The sequence below is a fragment of the Phalaenopsis equestris genome, unplaced genomic scaffold, assembly GCF_001263595.1.
Source record: "Phalaenopsis equestris unplaced genomic scaffold, ASM126359v1 Scaffold000522, whole genome shotgun sequence".
Lineage (NCBI taxonomy): Eukaryota > Viridiplantae > Streptophyta > Magnoliopsida > Asparagales > Orchidaceae > Phalaenopsis > Phalaenopsis equestris.
This window is the reverse complement of record NW_018164962.1, coordinates 715395-734235: the sequence shown is the minus strand read 5'-3', so window position 1 is coordinate 734235 and position 18841 is coordinate 715395. Positions and strand designations below refer to the sequence as shown.

The window sequence follows — 18841 nt, the reverse complement described above, 5'->3', positions numbered from 1 at the left end:
GCTCGGAAAGGTCCTATAGGAATCCATTTTGGGCTTCCTCATGTCGGTTTCATCATTCTAAGTGCTAGAAGTCGATACCACACACGCGAAACCTCCAAAAGAGGACGGAAATAGGTCGAACTAAAACGAGGCGGGCACCACTTCTAAGGTTCTAAGATAGTCGCAGGAAAACCCCTAAGGCTAGATCCTGACTCCTACGAGAAATACTAGACCTCACGAAAATTGAGGTCAACAAAGTCATAGAAGTAGAGAGTCGAGGTCACAAAGTAGAAGTGGAAGATCGGGAGGAGCTTTCACCTTGCCCAAATATTGCATGTCACCTATAAATCCCAATATTTGTTTTAGAAATGGGCTTTAAGGGGTGGAGTTGCTCCTCCAAACTCTCAAAGGCAACGCTAAAGTTTTGACACAGAGTGGAAACAGTAGAGAGGTGGCCAAGACCGATAGTAGATCTCTTTTTTTGTCATATTTAGAATAGAATGATGGATTAGGGATCCTATATCTATGGATTTTATCTTTTGAAAAAAAAAAAAATTTATGTTGCCCTGTCCCTAGTAACTTCACTCAAATTTGTCGGGGGAAGAAGCTTGGCAGAAATAAAATAATGTCAAGCTTTAAGACCGCATTTAAAGCATAGGAAGGTAAATTAATTTTGATATCATTCCTCACCATCCACACACACACCTACCATCAGTTAAGAAGTTTAAAATTTCCACTAAATCAGAATAGACAGTAAAATTGGAGTAGAAACTATCAGGAAAATCTCGCAAAGAATACAAAGCATTGATCTTCGAAGAGAAATCCACATGCTTCCTTCTAACATAGACGAAATCGTTGGTAGCTTTAGAAAGATTTGCGTAGAATTCCCGCACAATAGGAATCACTGCAACACTAGTATTGAAGCAAAATTCCTCCTAATCTCTCGTACCTATCATAGTTTCTACCTCCCCTCCTGGTGATGAAAATTCTCTCTCAGAAATGAATTTCTTCGATACCAAGAATTCGTTATATCGTTATTCTGCTTTTGAGCTCATGTTGATATCGAAGTATGATTTAGATTTTTCACCTTTAGTCTTGGGTGCCAAAGACCAATGAAGGAAATTATCAAATAATTGACGTGTCTAGCAAGAGATGCGAAGGTCAAAATACAGGTTTTTACGTTTTGAATGAGTAAATCACAGTCAAATCAAGATCTCAAGATAAAGACTTAAAAATCACCAAATAAAATTGAAGGAAAGAGAAATGGAGAGCAATATTTACCTTAGAAATGCAAGATCTACCCATTGAAATCCCTGGATCAAGAGAATATCAAAAGAAAGCAGATGCCCTAATATGCTCATAAGAGGAAGGAGAAGCATACAAGCGAAAAAAAACGGGATCAAATGAGCTAAAAAGCAACAATTTTCGCTTTTAAACAGATATGGGCGCCTAAGCACTGGGATGTTGGCGTCTAAGCGTCCAAACAGATCTGAAATGGGAATAGTGAGGTGCCCCAGCGCCACGATAACAACGCTAAAAAGCTGCATTACAAAGCGGCGCGCCTAAACACCCAAAGGGTCGGGCCTAGGCGTCCACCCAAGCACAGGACTCAAATGCGACGCCCTAGCATAACGATAGTGGCACCTAGGCACCCAAAACCGAGTGATCGACGCTTAGGCGCCCAAAGGGCGGCACCTAGGCGTCAGACTAACTTCAGCCAAATTCGTCTCATTTTACAAAATGTTTCTAACTACACAACAATTTCACAACAAATCATCTCAAACAACACTAACAAATGAAAAATAAGCAAACAATACTAAAAACACAACAAAACAAATACAAGAAAATGAAAACATAAAACAACAATCGCAAGCATAAACTTGAGTTGCTTCCCAAGAAGCGCTTAGTTTGTTGTCCTTAGCCAGACACTGTCAGTTATTCTAATTAGGTTGACCCAATGTCATTACCTCCCTAAATCCAGGTTTATCTCCCCCTAAATGTACAATTTAAGATTTTGTCCATTAACTTTAAAAACTCTTACACTCTTTTGATCAGCAATATCTATAGCACCAAAAGGGTAAACTTTCACTACAACAAATAGTTCTGACCAACTGGATTTAAGTTTTCCTGGAAATATTTTCAATCTTGTATATCTTGGCATTTTCATAAAACTCCTCCCTAATCTCATCAAGTTCATTTAGTTATATTAATTGTTTCTCAACAACATCATTTATATTATAATTAAACTCTTTTAACAGCTCAAAAGGCCTTATGTTTCAATTCAACGGGCAAATAACAAGTTTTAACAAATATAAGCCTATATAGGGACAATTCTATGGGTGTTTTATAAGCAGTCATATAGACCCATAAAACATCGTAAAGTTTTAAAGCCCAACTTTCCTATTAAGGTGAACTGTCTTTTCTAGGATTTTCTTTATTTTCCTATTAAATACTTCCGCCAATTCATTTGTTTGAGGGTGATACATTGTGGATACTTTATGATTAATTCCATTCTTTAAAAACAATGTCTCAATCTTTCTATTTTCAAAGTGGCTCCCCCCATCACTTATTATTACCCTAAGCTTCTATATCTGGAAAATATATTTTTCCTCAAAACTTGGATACGCTCTGGGCATCACAATTGGGTAGAGCTACCACCTCCATCCACTTTGAGACATAATCCACAGCTACTTGAATGAAAAAGTTTAATAGTCAAGGTGTAAAGGGTCCGATGAAATCTAAACCCCAAACATAAAAAATTTCAACTTCCAAAGTAAAGTTTAAGTGCATTTCATCTCTCTTAGAAATATTATATACTCTTTGACATCTATCGCATGTTTTAATATAATCAATTACATCCCAAAATAAAGTAAACCAATAAAATCCTGATTGTAATATCTTAGAAGCAATTTTATAAACTCCAAAATGCCCTCCAAATTCAGAATCATGACATTTTCTAATAACATCTTCAGTCTCTTCTAAAGGTAGGCATCTTCTAATCACGTGATCTTTACATTTGCTATAAAAGTAAGGGTCATCCCAAAAATAATAGCTGACATCATAAATATGTTTTTTTTTCTCTGGTGATACAACACAGATCATAGGGTAATATCACTAACAATAAAGTTCACTACGTTTGCATACCACAGAGTACTCAAATCAGAAACAATAATGAGTTGCTCATTAGAAAAATTTTCATCAAGATCCTCATCAAAAACATAAAAATTCCCCCTAGATAAGTGATCAAATATTTGATTTTCGGAACATTTTATATCTACCATTTCAATATGAAATTTCTACAGCAATAGAACCCACCTGATCAATTGTGGTTTTGCGTCCTTGTTATAAATCAGAAATCGAATCGCTGAATGGTTAGAAATCACTATATTTGCATACCACGAAGTACTCAAATCAGAAACAATAATGAGTTGCTCATTAGAAAAAATTTCATTAATATCCTCATCAAAAGCATAAAAATTCCCTTCATCAAGCCACGAAGTACTCAAATCAGAAACAATAATGAGTTGCTCATCAGAAAAATTTTCATTAATATCCTCATCAAAAGCATAAAAATTCCCTTGATCAAGCCTAGATAAGTGATCAATCATTTGATTTTCAAAACCTTTTCCATCCACCACTTCAATATCAAATTTTTGCAGCAATAGAACCCACCGATCAATCATGGTTTTGCGTCCTTGTTAGAAATCAAATATCAAATCGTTGAATGATTAGTAAAAACAGTGCATTTAGTTCCAATCAAATAGGGTTTAAATTTGTCAAAAAGCATATACTATGGCCAAAAACTCCTTTTCAGTGAGTGTAATTAATTTTTGCCTTATTAAGGCTCTTACTGGTATAGTGTATAGCTCTAAACACCTTATCTCTCCTCTAGCCTAACACTGCCTCCATGATATAATCAATAACATGCACATTAATTCGAAATGACTCTCCCAATCAAATGAAAAAGATGCAGTGACTCTGTTTTCTTTTAAAATATTAAAAACAGTTAGACATTCCTTATCAAAATAAGATATGATATCTTTTTCCAATAAGTGGTATAAGGGTTTGGTAATTTTGAAAATATCTGTAATCTATCACCTATAGAACCTAGCATGGCCAAAAAAACCCTTAACTCCCCTCGCAGAAGTGAGTGGGAAAAGTTTCTCAATAACCTGTATCTTTTCTGGATCTACCTCCATACGCCTCTTAGAAATTTTATGTCCCAAAACAATTTCCTCTAAAATCATAAATTGACATTTTCCATAATTCAAAACAGTTGGTTTCACATCTTAAAACTCTGCAAGATGATCTAGGCAAGAATCGAACGAAGGGCCAAAAAAGAGAAATCATCCATAAATACTTCAATTATTTTTTTTTTAATCAGATCATAGAAAATGGACATCATGTAAAGCTGAAATGTGGCAGACGCATTGCACAGTCTAAAGAGCATCCTTCTAAAGAAAAAAGTCCCATAAGGGTTAGTGAATGTGATCCTATGATGATTCTCAAGAGCCATGGGACTCTGATGGTACCCTGAATACCCATCTAAAAAACAGAAAAAAGGGTTGCCAGCTGGCATATCCAACATCTGGTCTATAAAGAGTAAGGGGAAATGGTATTTCCTAGTGACTAAGTTTAGTTTTCTATAGTCGATGCATATTCGCCACCCAGTGACATGTCTAGTAGAGGTACTAATTTACTTTGCTCATTCACTACTACAATCACTCTCCCCTCTTAGGTATATAATGGATGGGCTAACCCAGACACTATCTGAGATAAGGTAAATAATGTATGCATCTAACCGCTTCAATATCTCCTTCTTAACAACTTCTTTCATAATAAGGTTTAATCCTCTTTGAGGGTCTATTATGATGCAAATCCGGAAGAAAATATGGAGGCAGATATCAACGCAAAGGCAAATCCAGGAGGGTGATAATTTAATTCCATAATCCGTGCAATCACAAAGGAGTTTCGGAAAGTTCACGTTTTTGGAAGTTAATTACTTAGATTATGTATTTTATTATGGTTTATTGCTTTTGAAATTTGAATTCCTAGTTATTGCTTTTCTTGTTGGATGAGAAAATAATATTTATTGTTTTCTTAATTTAATTTCCTAGTTATTACTTTCATAGTTGTGTGAGAATACAGTAATTAATTTGTTATTTAATGGAGTAATGAGAAAAAAAGATGTAGTTTTTCTTTGGTTGTCAATTCAACTTTCTTTCAATTACCATTGGTAAGTTTTCCAACATTGTAGGGTGATTTTGCATTAGCCATCTCTTGAGATCAATGAGATATTGAGTTGAGGGAACGATACAAATTTGGTATCAGAGCGGTTTTCCTGCTTTAAGAAAATCAAATATTTCATGTCGGTAACCTGTAATGGTAACTCTTACAATATGTCAAATAACCAAAACCAAAACACTGATCTAGCCCAGCTACAAACACAGATCACCCAACTGGCATCGATTCTAGAAGAAATCATTCTTAGATTGGATACCATGGAGGAGCATTAAACCCGAGAAGAGTTTGTGCCTCATAATAGAAGGATGCATGGGCCTCCTTCGGAAGCTGAAGTAGACGATAATGAAGAGGATGACAATTCCAGGGGATTTGGTGAGCGTGAAGCTCGCTCTGGACGAAATGGTTGTGAAATTCCCAAGGAACGAGGACGACGTGGCTTCGATCGTAACCCTCGTGATGAACTAACCAAGGGCATGAAGGTCGATATTCCGAACTTTTTTGGAAAATTGGACCCCAATGCTTTTGAAGATTGGTTGACGACTATTGAGGATTTTTTTGATTGGTTTTTTGTTTCCGAAGATAGAGAGGTACGTTATGTCCGTATGAAATTAAAAGGATATGCACGAGCTTGGTGTAGCTTGGAAGAACAACTACGTCGTACTCAACGAGCGCCAGTGTCCAATTGGGAAGAAATGAAGAAGCGGCTAAAGGATAAATATTTACCTATTGACTACGAGCAAATGATGTTTGAAGAGAAACTGCAACTAAGGCAAAGAATATGATTGTCGACCAATACACAAACCACTTTAATGAATTGATTGTCTGCAGCAAGGTGGTGGAAAACGAACAGCAAACTCTAGCTCGATATCGCATGGGGTTACGTAATGAGCTGCGAAAAGAGATGCTAATAGCACAAATCCTAAATGTTGATGAAGTCTACCAATTGGCTTTACGCATTGAAAAGCACTTGGAATTCTCCAACGAAATATGCATGTCATCTACGGATCCCAAACAGGAACGAGCATCAACACAGCAATAACAGAAACCATCTCTACCCACTGACCAGGGTAGACACGACACGGTGAGTGACCAAAGAGGAAAATCCAAACTTATGGACGACGGACCAAAATGTTGTAAGTGCAAGGGGTTTGGGTATTTTGCTTCAATATGTCCTACGAGAGAAAAAAAAAAATTGGTGTCGTTCCCTCAAGTCAATATCTCATGGATCTCAAGAGATGGTTAATGTAGAATCACTCTCTAGTGTTGGAAGGCTCACCAACGGTAATTGAAAGAAAGTTGAATTGACAACCAAAGAAAAACTACCGTATTTTTTCTCATTACTTCATTAAATAACAAATTACATTATTGTATTCTCATCCCGACTAGGAAAGTAATAACTAGGAAATTAAATTAAGAAAGCAATAAATATTATTTTCCCATTCAACTAGGAATTCAAATTACGAAAACAATAAACCTAATATAACAAAATACAGAATCTAAATAATTTACTTTCCAATTCTAATTTTAGCTTTTGAAATTATTTGAGAGCAAGTAATATTTAATTTTGGGGGTATTTGATGTGTATCAAATGTGAAAAATATTTTTATATTATTTTATATTATTTATGTCATTTATATTTTTTCCATGATAATTATGGATATAAATGTAGTGTACAAGTAATTAGGCATGTTAGAGGGCAAAATGACTCAAAATTGGCTGAACCAATGCCTAAACATCAATTTTGGGTGCTTAGTCACCAGAAACCAGGGCAGTAGACACCCAGAAGCAGAGGCCTAGACGTTTAGGTGCCAATTCTAAGCGCCTAGGTGCCCGTAAGAGCGGTACTTCTGTTCGGACACCTCAATTTGTGTCGTTTAGTATCAAAAGAGTTTAAAAAAATGTCTAATACGAGCCAACAAGAGAGGAGAGAATTGGAGACCAACGAAAGGGAGAAAGAGAATACTCGGGAGCAGGCAAAACATTTCAAATAAAGAATCTAGTGGAGTGTTGTGAGTGTGAATGGGTGCTCTTGTGAGTGAGAATAAGTGTAAGGGTAGGTGTGCATCTATTTTTGTACTCAAAACGGTGTAAAGCTCAGGTATTTCGTTATAAGTTCATGTGAATCAGTGGAGAACATGTTACGTTGCCGTCTATCCTAAGGACAAATTTGTCTTTTCTATACCTAAGGGTAATTTAGACTTTTATTACTATTATTGTTGGGTATAAATATGCTTGTTATATCTATGGTTAGGTTTATGCATGAGATTGGATTGTGAGTCTTAGGTTTAGGACTTGGGAGAGATTTCCTACCTCTCAAATTGTAGGAATTGGGACAGATCGCCCAACTCTCTAAATGTAGCTGTTTATCTTCGTATGTTGGTTGAGTTGTTAGAATTATTGAAAAAACAGTGTGTTCGCTCTAATTTCTGTGGAAAAACATATCAATTTTGACATTGGATCGTATCAAATTGGTGTCAGAAATCAAAATTTTGGGAACTAGATCGAGAGAAGAGATGATTGATCGATTTGATGGAAGCTGATGTAAATCATCGCTTCTTGGGCAACAATTTCAGTGTAAAGAGCCTTCATTCCGATCGAACGAAAAGTTTGGGTGGAGTTTGGATCAGCGTACAAAGACCCGATCTCTCCCGGATTGACGTGATCGCAGTATTCATAAACCAAAGTTTGGGTCTTTTTTACTGGATGAAAGGATAGGACGAATACGAGAGTTTCGGGTTAAGCTCCAAGCATGGAAAACAAATCGTGCGAAATTAAACAATGCGGAAGAATCGCAGATTATCAAGACCCGAAACTCCATCTTTCACTTCCGCAGCGTACGTGGAAGGATTTCATGAGAAGGAAAGCAACGAGCCCGCGAATCATAGTTTGTTGGGAAAGCAACGACGAACCACACGTGATCGCTACGTACGGGGAAGGCTTCGACACCAAGGAAAGGGAAGAAAACCACACGAATCAAAGCTTGCAGCGTACAAGGGGAAGGTTTCTACATGAAGGATTGCAGCTTAAATTGACGAGATACAATCTCGACTTGAGCTTGTTGCGAGCCGACCGGATCATTGCATGCAGTTCATCATTTGTCTTCTGATTTGATTTGAGGATGTAGAAGTGATAGCTAATGTACGAGGTGTGATCTAATCGTGTTGTGGTTCTTTCTATCTGAATCGCATCAACCTGTTGAGCAAACGACAAGATTTCAGAGTACAATAATTTTGCCTTTGTGATTGAAAATTTTCAAGAGTGTAAGGGAGTAAAGAAAACAGAAGATTTGGAGAAGAAACTAGAAGAAGATATCAGCCAAATTGGATATACGATGGAAGAAAGGTTCGTCATCATAGAGGATAGATATTCTTCCATGGAGAACCTAATGGAGGACCGATTCGAGAGCATGAGAGAAATTTGAGAGATCATAAAGAAGCTTACTGAGATGAAATCTAAGATCCCGCCGGCAGATCAATTTGCAAACGCTACCCAAGGCTTGACCGGATGTTTATTGGCTAAATCGAAAGAGAGAGATCGAACTAGAGGAGCACGAGGAGGAAAGCATCCACCATCAAGAACCTCCTCCCAGGGATCTGATTGGGGGTGCATTAGAGATTTCTGATGGAGGTGATTGGACTGAAATATGGAGAAGGAATTATGCAAGAAATATGGAGTAGCACAAAGAAGAGAAGTAGCGAGGGGATATGGCTAAGATCGGAGGGAGTTTAAACCTCGATACCTATGGGGAAACAACGGAGGTAGATGAAGTTAGGTGGAGACTTTAGAGTTAGGAAGTTGAAGATGCCGATCTTCAAGAGGGAAGATGCACATGGATGAGGGTATCGAGCGAAATGATACTTCGTGGCTAATGAGCTAGATAGGAGGAGAAACAGATGGCAGCAGGGTTATGTTTTGAAGGAAAAACTGCAGCCCGATTTCAGTAGAGGGGGATTAGATACTCGATCCATCGTGGGAGGATTCAAGTATTGTTTGTTAGAACGTTTCCAAGCAATTTGGGAATGAAACCTACACGAACAATTCTATGTCTTAACTTAGGAGGGGAATTGTCATGGAATACAGGAAAATATTTGAACTATTGTCGGGACGACTGGGGAAATTTTTGAAGCAAGATTGAAGGAAAATTTCATTAAAGGCCTAAAGCCCAACATACAAACATCACTCTGATTATTGAGACTGTGGGGATTGCGAGAGACGTTGGAGCTAACTCAAATGGTACAGGACAAGAATCAGATGAAGAAAGCCAACAGAAGCAACACATATGAAACGTTGAACTGAACTACCACAACCGCGACGATACCAAAAGCTCAAACAATTTTAGTCCAGAGGGAGGATGCACGAGACACGAATAATAGACCACAACCAGGGGCAACACTCAATTGTCTGACAGAGACAGAAATTCAGGAGAAGTGAGCTAAGGGGTTATGTTTTCGGTGTGATGAGAAGTTAACCTCAGGACACCGCTGCAAGGATCGAAAATTACAAGTTTTCATAGTGCATGACAAGGAGAAAGAGAATGAAAAAATAAAGAGCTGTGGGGGAAGGGGGAGGGGGGGAGGAACACTCATTTTTTTCCACCTTGAGAACAATATGCCTTTTGGCGAGGAGTATTATTATGTTGGTGCCTAGCCTAAGAGCAAATTTGTATTTTGTATATCTAAGGTCAATTTAGTCTTTATTATTATTATTGTTGGGTATAAATAGACTTGTTATGTCTAGGGTTATGTTTACACACGAAATTGGATTGTAAGTCTTAAGTTTAAGATTTGGGATAGATCATCTACCTCTCGAATTGTAGACTTTTATCTTTGTATTATAGTTGAGTTGTTTGTATTATTGAAGAAATATTGTGTTTGCCCTAATTTCTGTAGAAAAGTGTGTTGATTTTGACGATCGTATCAGAACATTGGCGAGATCGTTCTTTGTTAAACTTTAATTTTGCAATAAAAATTATGTTGTGTTCAACCGCAATAAGTACGACTTAAACTTCTCTCTCCCTTGAATTGGATTCTATGCAATCGGTGAAGTCTTTGATATGCGTTTGCATGTAATTTATAAGTTAATAGTTTAACTTTTTGCTTGTAATTTACTCATAAACTGATCACTTAAGTTAAAATAAATTGTGAACTAGCGAGTAAGCAAGTGGAACAATTAGATTAACCTACACTACTCTAAGTGAAAAAGAATATTGCTCTTAGGATGGTGCTATCGTGTAGAAAAAATTTACGAACACTAAAATTTTTGCATGATTAGGGGACTAACAGTAATATAAAACCCCAATTTTCTTATACCAACTTTGAGCGGCTAAGGGAAATTGTTATTCATGATTGTCAACATCATTGGTCATTGAGAAAGATTTGGTTTGGATATGACCAATTCAAGGGAGTTTTATATCACTTGTTCAAACTCAAAACTAAATATAGGTTTTACTTTTTGTAAAAATTAATATTAAAAATTTTAAACTCACCAAATTTCAAACCTTAAGGCTATAGTCAAAACTAGTAAACTAGAACTTTTCCATATTTGGGAGTTTAATCGTTCCTCTTGGGATTGATGCAGAGATTTTCAGTTTTGTATACTATTTGACCGACACGTACTTACGTTTATTGCGATACTTCCTAACATTTTGGTCGCATCACTTGACTATTACTTAGCTCCTACCAATCGATATGACTTTCATGATGATTAAGCAATGAACTGAAGAAGATTTAATTAGAACTTATGAGTCATTTAAAAAAAATAGAATCTTCGTAAATATTCTTTTATTTATCGTGTGCTTCAATTATTGAGAGTATTTTAGCATTTTTATGGCTTTATGTCTTAAAAAAACCCCTTCATGGTCAGTTGTAATCAAATTTAGATTAACTGGGTCGTACTTGGTTGAGGCGGCTCGAGCTCAACTTGAGGTAACAAGCTAAAAATGAGCTTCTAAGTAGGTTCATTTTAAAAAAGAAAATAAAATTTACTTAACATGTTTTTGACTTTAAGAGTGTAAACATAAAATTCTCAAAAAAAAAATAAAAAAATTATATTTTACCTCCTTTATCAATTGATTTTTCATTTTTATCATTTTATTGTGACAAGTGCTTGAAGCAGAATTATTATTTCTTCTCCAAAATAAATAACCCAACTTGCGAGGCTAATAAAAAAAAGTAGAATCGAGCTTCAGCTCAAATTCTATCAATTAATTAAGCTCAAGGTCAAATCGGGGGTGGCTCAAATTCTATCAATTAATTCAATAGTTGACACCCCAATTTTAAGAATCCCATCAAACGTAGATTGTCTTGGGCCTGAGGTTTCCTAACGTGCATAAATGATGCAATGTATAAAACCACACAAATCAAATTTGGGAATTCAGAATTCCAAAGTCAAAATAAAACAAGTGGCCATCTATTGATATAAATAAAAAATATGATAAATATTTTTTTTGAATCACAACACTTCCCACAAGATAACAATACTTCCCACAAGATCAGTGGCACTAGATTTTTTCGGATCAAACACTAACAAAAATCACAATATCTATTGTAGAAACAATTTAATCCTCAAATATTAAAAATAAAATAAAATATAGTCTAGTATTGGAAACTAATTCACAAGATGGAAGAGGAAAGAATCCAAAGCATTTGTAGTTAATTAATGAAATAAAATCAAACCAAATACATTGACGGTTGATCTAAAGCAAGAGCTTCCTTAAATTTCTAATCTACAGGTATTTGTATCAATGCACTACATTAACTTAAATGTTATGCTTTCATGCAATCAAGTTCTAATGGTCTGTTGTAAGAAACCTCTCCAGATTTTTATCTACCAATACCTTGTCTCCCTTCCCATTCAAATCAAAAGTTAACTTAAAATTGTCATAAGAGCTATTAGGATGATGTAAGACAATAATAAAAAAAATAAAATAATAAAACACTTATGGACCCTAAGAGATTGATAAAAACCTATAACTTTAAAAAGTTGAAAATGCACTACTAAAAAATTGAAAGCAAACAAGCCATAAAAAATGATATAATACTGCAAAAGGAAATTTAAGTCAAATGCTTAAGGATAAATGCTGATAAATTAGGAACTTTAAGAATTTCCCAAAAAGAAGGAATTTTGAATTTCATAATTTGGGCATTTTTCAAAGAACAAATTGTCTAAAACATTGATGCAACTTAGCTTTCTCCACATGATTAGTTTAATATATGGATATATTGAAAAACTAAGAACTAAAAAATAAAATTAACATAAATGTTGCATTATCAAATTAGTAGATTAATTCATTAACTACAATAGTTGTCATTAGATGTTCGGATGCATAAATGATTTCACATTGAATTTAAAATCTTGGTTAATTTAAGTTCAAATTCATGAAAATGATTTATTGTAGATGTAAATTTCTTAAGAACTTCATATGTTAATATATATTGTAATTACAAATCATCTTTTAATCTAATACACGCTTGAAGAAATATTAAAGGAGATGACATTGATCTTTCAGTAGGAAAATTAATCACATGTACAATAATCATAATAAATGATTATTTTATATAAAGCTTTCAGTAATATTTTTTTCGTATTTTATAGCTTAATTAATCCTAATCTCTAGATTAAGGGCCTTATTGAAGGAGATAATGATACTACAAGAATCTAGAGACATAATATTTTCACTCTTGAAAAGCAAATTTTTCTCAATAATATTTCACACCCTTTTAACTCTATAATCAATTCAATTTTTTTATTATAACATATATTTATAAACTTTAATAAAAATTTTATGATGGTGCTTATAATGTAACTAGCCATATTATCTCACATTAAATATGGCTCAAATATAGCGCTACAATTTGTTTTTCTTAGATACCTATCTCATATTCAGTTTCCTTTCCATTTTTCTGATTTTCCTAGGCATTCATATTAATATTCTCAATTCAACAATGTCATAGTTATTTATCAATGATTTTTTTTATTGTTTAACACTTAAATCCATACAACAAGATAGGCATAATTTTAATTTTCTAAAATTTATCCATTAAAATCTCCAAGATATTCTTCTCCGAGATATTCTCTATTTTACCCTAGCTGTATAAGTTTTGCAAATCTTCGATGAGATAAATTCAAGATAAATAACCAATCAAACATGTGTAACTATATGAACTACTAATATTGGCTAATAAATAATAATATCACGCACTAAAACATCATAGCGTGCATGTGCTCTTAGTCCTAGCAATCCTAAGCTCTTTAACTTTTACACATTATCTCCATCAATTTAGCTTTTTTACTACTTTTAATAATGCTTTCATCATGAAAACCATGTCATCGTTAAAAGCCATTCGCAAAGGCATCGCATTTTAAACTACCATTTTAAGCATCTCCATTACTAACAATAATAATACAAATCCTTATAAATTAAATGTGATTAACATCTCTATGGTCACCCAATATCAGTTAATGTTGCATGCACATATTGATAACTTCAACAATTATTTAACACATCCTTTTTGCATGTTTCACACTAAATTAATCATATAAAGATCTTTCTTTGCTCCTTTTATACTTCAATAATTCCCTCAGCACAGTTGTCAAATTCATAATACATCTATTTGACAAATAATTAAATTGATTTATAATACCAAGATAACTTTTCTATGGTTGTCTTAAGTACTACGTTCCACAGCTTCATTGCATGACTCACCATACTATAATTAAAACCCTGAATATTTATTATTGAAAAATATTAAATGTTATTTCTCTAATTATTTAACATTCTTTTAGCTTTTGCAAGTCAACTTAAAATTTATACAATGTTTAAAAATACATAATTGGCGTATGGAGTAGTTACTCGTTTGTGAGGTGAGACACAAGTCTTGAGGCATTTTGAGGCATAAGGCTCACAGTTTCAAAATTGCATAAGTGAAAATAAATGGATAAAAATAATATATATATCCTAATATGATAAAAAGTTAAAATTACATCTATAAAAAATAACAAATTGCATAAGCCACAAACAATACAAAAATATAATGTAAATATCAATTGACCAAGTCATCAAACTATCATAAAACATGAAATGAAAGTAACATAAAACATCAAAGTAAGACATAAGGCAAATTTAGCATGATAACTTCTCTCGCTCCTATTGTTCAAGAAACACATTCAGAAATGATAGCAGAACTTGCTACCAAACTCGCGGTTAAAACATGCTACCAAACTCGCGGTTTTAACGTGGAATGGGCAAAGTACATGAGTTTGGTAGCATAAAAAAAAGCATAGGTGCATGTATGCAATTCCTCAACACAAAAATTGCAGAACTTGAAAAAATAACTTGACGCACCTCCATCATAAAGACCTAAACATGTCCGCAGGTAAATTGTAAATGATAGCAGTCAATTTAGTAGTGATTATTGACAGGATTCATAAACCACATATAAGAAACAGAGTGAACAACAATAACAAGTTCAAGATGCACATTAAATCCGAACATTAATCCCAGACAACAGGACGTATGTGTCAATGTGTTCTCTGTTTTCAATAAAATTTTATGAGAAAAATCATAACCATTCAGAAATACTTATTAAAGCGGAAAGACCTGGAAACGCTTATGAGAACTCGATCTTACGGACATGATATTTAAATTAAGAAGACAGGATTGGCATAACTATTGATATTTGCAGAAGCTGAGAACTATAACTGATTCATTTAAACCAAAAAAAAAAATTACCTTCGCCCTCATTGCCGCTGTGAGAATCCTTCGCCGATCTCTCTAGGGTTTCCGCGACTTCGAATAGGGTTCTGATATGTCCCGTATTTCAGAATAAACTGGGGCTATAAATGAAAGGGTGATTTACATAAATACCACCAAATTCTTCTTATTTTTGTATCTTACATCTAAATTTTTAATATTACATACATACCACTCAATCCTTCTACGGACCTAGGCAATTGACCTGTCGATCAACAAGCCTCTGACCGAAATTGACCGACCTGTTTCCTCGACAGAAACATCTCCTATGTGATCGGTAGACATAGCCGTTCGAACCTGATACACTCATACATTATATTTCATTTGTATTATAATGTAATTTTCATTCAATAGACACATCAATTTAGTTATTTGGGTGGTTGTTAAAACTGTTCCCACAATGCATGAATAAAGTGACCCGTCTCTCTCTCCCTCTCGCTCTCTCTCTCTCTCTCTCTCTCGCACTTTGAATATGTATTTCATTTTTTAAATTTTAAAATAGTGATAAATTCAAAATATAAATTTTAAATATTGGATATATAAATATATGTAAATAAAAAGGCATGCAAAAAGTATTCCATGATTACTTTGAAATAAAACTTATTTATTTTTAATGATATATATAATTGTATAATTTTAATTTTTTTAATAAGATAATAATTGGCAAGTTTGAATAATAAGCCATTTCTTTATTTATGTTCATAAGCATATCTATTTATTATTTAATAAACAGCTCACAATGAACTAAAAATATTTTATTTAATATCTTATATCAATTTTTTTATTATTATTTTATGCATTTAAAAAAATTGAATATTGCCAGAAGTACATGAATGAAAATAGTACCAAATAAAAAGAAAAATAAAATATTATCTTTTGAGCATTTGAATTCAACAAAAAAAATAAATAAATGATAATAATAACATAAGCTATTTTAATTAAAATTTATAATTCAAAACATATTCATTAATAAACATTTTTAATTCATTAACATCAAACAACGAATTTAATAGACTTTATTGAAATGTATGGTTCTAATTTTAAGTCTTAACCTAGTTCAATGGTGGTGCATCAGTTTCAAGGGGTAGACCATACCCAGAGTAGTTTGATTGCGTACCCTACCCTAAGGGCTTCGTACCACCAAATTTTAAGACGTTCCATAGGACTGAGAATCATCACCAGCACATTGTACACTTCCGAGTACAATGTACATATCTAATACCTAAATCTTAATATTTACACATATTTAACCCTTAAATCCTTAATATCATAAAAAAAATAGCAGTATTAGTAATTTCTTAATAGTGGAATATCCCTTTAATGCCTAAGTTTATGACACAAAGTGTGATAAATATAAATATTAAATTTTTATGGGTTAGGCATGTAAATACCTACGAATTGTGTGGTATGGTATGTACTTTTTTTTTAGGAAATAATAATAAATAGGCCTAACCAATATTTTAAATTTTGGTTTAAGTTCAAGTTCAAACCAAAGTCAATATATTTAAAATAAATGAATAAATGAACACGAACAAAGTAGTGCTCGAGTCAACTTATCAATAACAAGACTAAATAGTGCCTCAATTTCTTTTGAAATAATGAATGATGAATTATAAAATACGTTGCTAGAACTTGTAGCCATGAAAACCAAACTTCAATCAATAGGCAATCAATTCTTTCATACAGCCTCAAATATAAGTAAATATGTGACTCGTGTTTGTCATCCGAATAACTTTCACTATATTTTTAGATTTCCTTTTTTTTTTTGGAAAGTATGCATTATTTTATCTCCTTTATTCACCAAATAAATTAGCTTGCACAAAAATATTGTGTGTATATGTGTGTGTGTGTAAATGTATACAAGATATATACGTATATAAAAGTTATCTGAAAACATTCGAGCTCCCGAAAAATAAACGATAGGCTTCTTTACTTATATGACATGTTTTCTTAAACCTTAAAACCATAAGAAAGGTGTAACCTATGAAGAAGATATGGCTTCTTATGCATACATACATACATACATACATACACATGGTGTATTAATTTATTATTTATTTTTTTGGATGGTTTGAGTGCTAAAACTTTATATTTTGGATTTTTTTTTTTATTTTTAATTAATATGTTGCACTTTCAAGCATATTAATATATCATATTTCATGTTTTGAGGCAAATCATTCATCTTGACCAAGCCATTCACCATCCCATGAACTATTATTTTTTTTTTAGTTTTAAAAATCTTAGGGTTTTTTTGAGATCACGTTTTTTTTTTCTTTTGCTTTTATTTTAAAACATATTTGCATAGTATATTTGTAAGTTGTTTTTTTTTATTTTTTATTTTAAAAATACTCAAAACACTTAAATGTTTTTTTGAGTATTTAAAAAAACTCTCAATGTTATAATATAACAAACATATTTTATTTTAAGAAATTAAATAAATAAAACAAAAAAAACAAAAAAAAAACAAAAAAAATCAAAATCAAAGGTGTTCCCAAAGGGCCTTTTAATTCTTTAATTAAATAATAAATATGAGAAATTTCATGGTCCCTTCTTAATATCAAGAATCACTAATTTTAATCTAAGTCATGGAAAGCATATGCTTTAGAATTTAATCAGCATGAAAGGATTTTGAACCATACGGCTCAGTATATTTTATGGTCATTAATTTGACTGAAAGTTATATTTTGCTCAATATAAATAAATTGAAAACCACAAGATTTTTCCAATTAATTAACAAACTTAGCTTGTTCAAATTGGACTCGATAGATAACCAATAGAGCTAAATAAAACTCAGGCTCATTCACATTTACAACCTCAACTCTAACAACAAAATCAGTCATTGCAATTAAGGCAAGAACTCAAGATATTTACTCTGCCTCAATTAATCTTAGTAGAATTCTCCAATTGATTCAATGGTTATGCATCGCATTATATATCACCCAAAATTATGCATTTAATACTATATAATTTTTTTTTTTAAATTACATGTATGCCGCCTTATTATTCTTGACAATACAAATGTCACTCAGTTAGCGGTGTAAACGAGCCGCCCCAGTGAGCGGTGTAAACGAGCCGAACACAAGCGAGCCCAGGCTCAGCTCGTGCTCGGCTTGTTTATATTTCGAGTTCAAAAAGTGTATTCGTGTTCGGCTCGTTTTCTTAATAAGCCGAACAAGAGCCGTTCACGAATAAAGAGTGGTTTTGACAACCCTAATCACATAGCCATAAGATGTTAAGGATTGGGGCAAGATTTAAAACATCATTTAATTCTAATTTAATAATTTACACCTTCATTAATATTTTTCATTGATTATAAATCTTTGTAGCCTTACAATCAATTAATTTTCTTAAAAATTCTACTCATCAAAGATATAATATATATATACATATATATAGAGAGAGAGAGAGAGAGAGAGAGAGAGAGAGAGAGAGAGAGAGAGAGAGAGAGAGAGAGAGAGAGAGATATTTATATCTCTGTGCGTGTGTGTGTCAGTCAAAACGAGCCGAACACAAACGAACAAATATTTGTATAGCTCGTGTTGTTTGTATTCGGCTCATTAACTTAGCGAACGAGCCGAACACGAGCTGTTAGCGAACAAAGAGCCGTTTTGACATCCCTATACTCAGTAACATATTTGATCCTATATGCACTATTAACTTAGTCTCTAATTATTATAATTTGATTAAACAAAATTTCATAATCCCATATATTTAATACTCGTCGTCAAATATTAAGTTTGTATATCATTTACTCTAAAAACATTATTAAGTGTCTATAAAATGTAAGAAATTGTTAGTATAATGGGTAATTTAAGAATTGCTTAGTATTTATTTTGTTTTTTTTTCTTTTTCTTTTAGAAATATTTT

At 33.2% G+C, this 18841-nt stretch overlaps 1 long non-coding RNA gene across 1 annotated transcript in view; it reads right to left on the bottom strand.

Moving 5' to 3' along the window:
* The window catches only part of LOC110028726, a 27147-nt gene extending 11919 nt beyond the window's left edge, over positions 1 to 15228 (bottom strand). The window contains exons 1-2 of the long non-coding RNA XR_002294451.1: positions 15147 to 15228; positions 14954 to 15057 (exon numbers count right to left, since the gene is read on the bottom strand). This is a non-coding gene — a long non-coding RNA (uncharacterized LOC110028726). The remainder of the gene's footprint in view (positions 1 to 14953; positions 15058 to 15146) is intronic.
* Positions 15229 to 18841: the final 3613 nt, after the last annotated feature.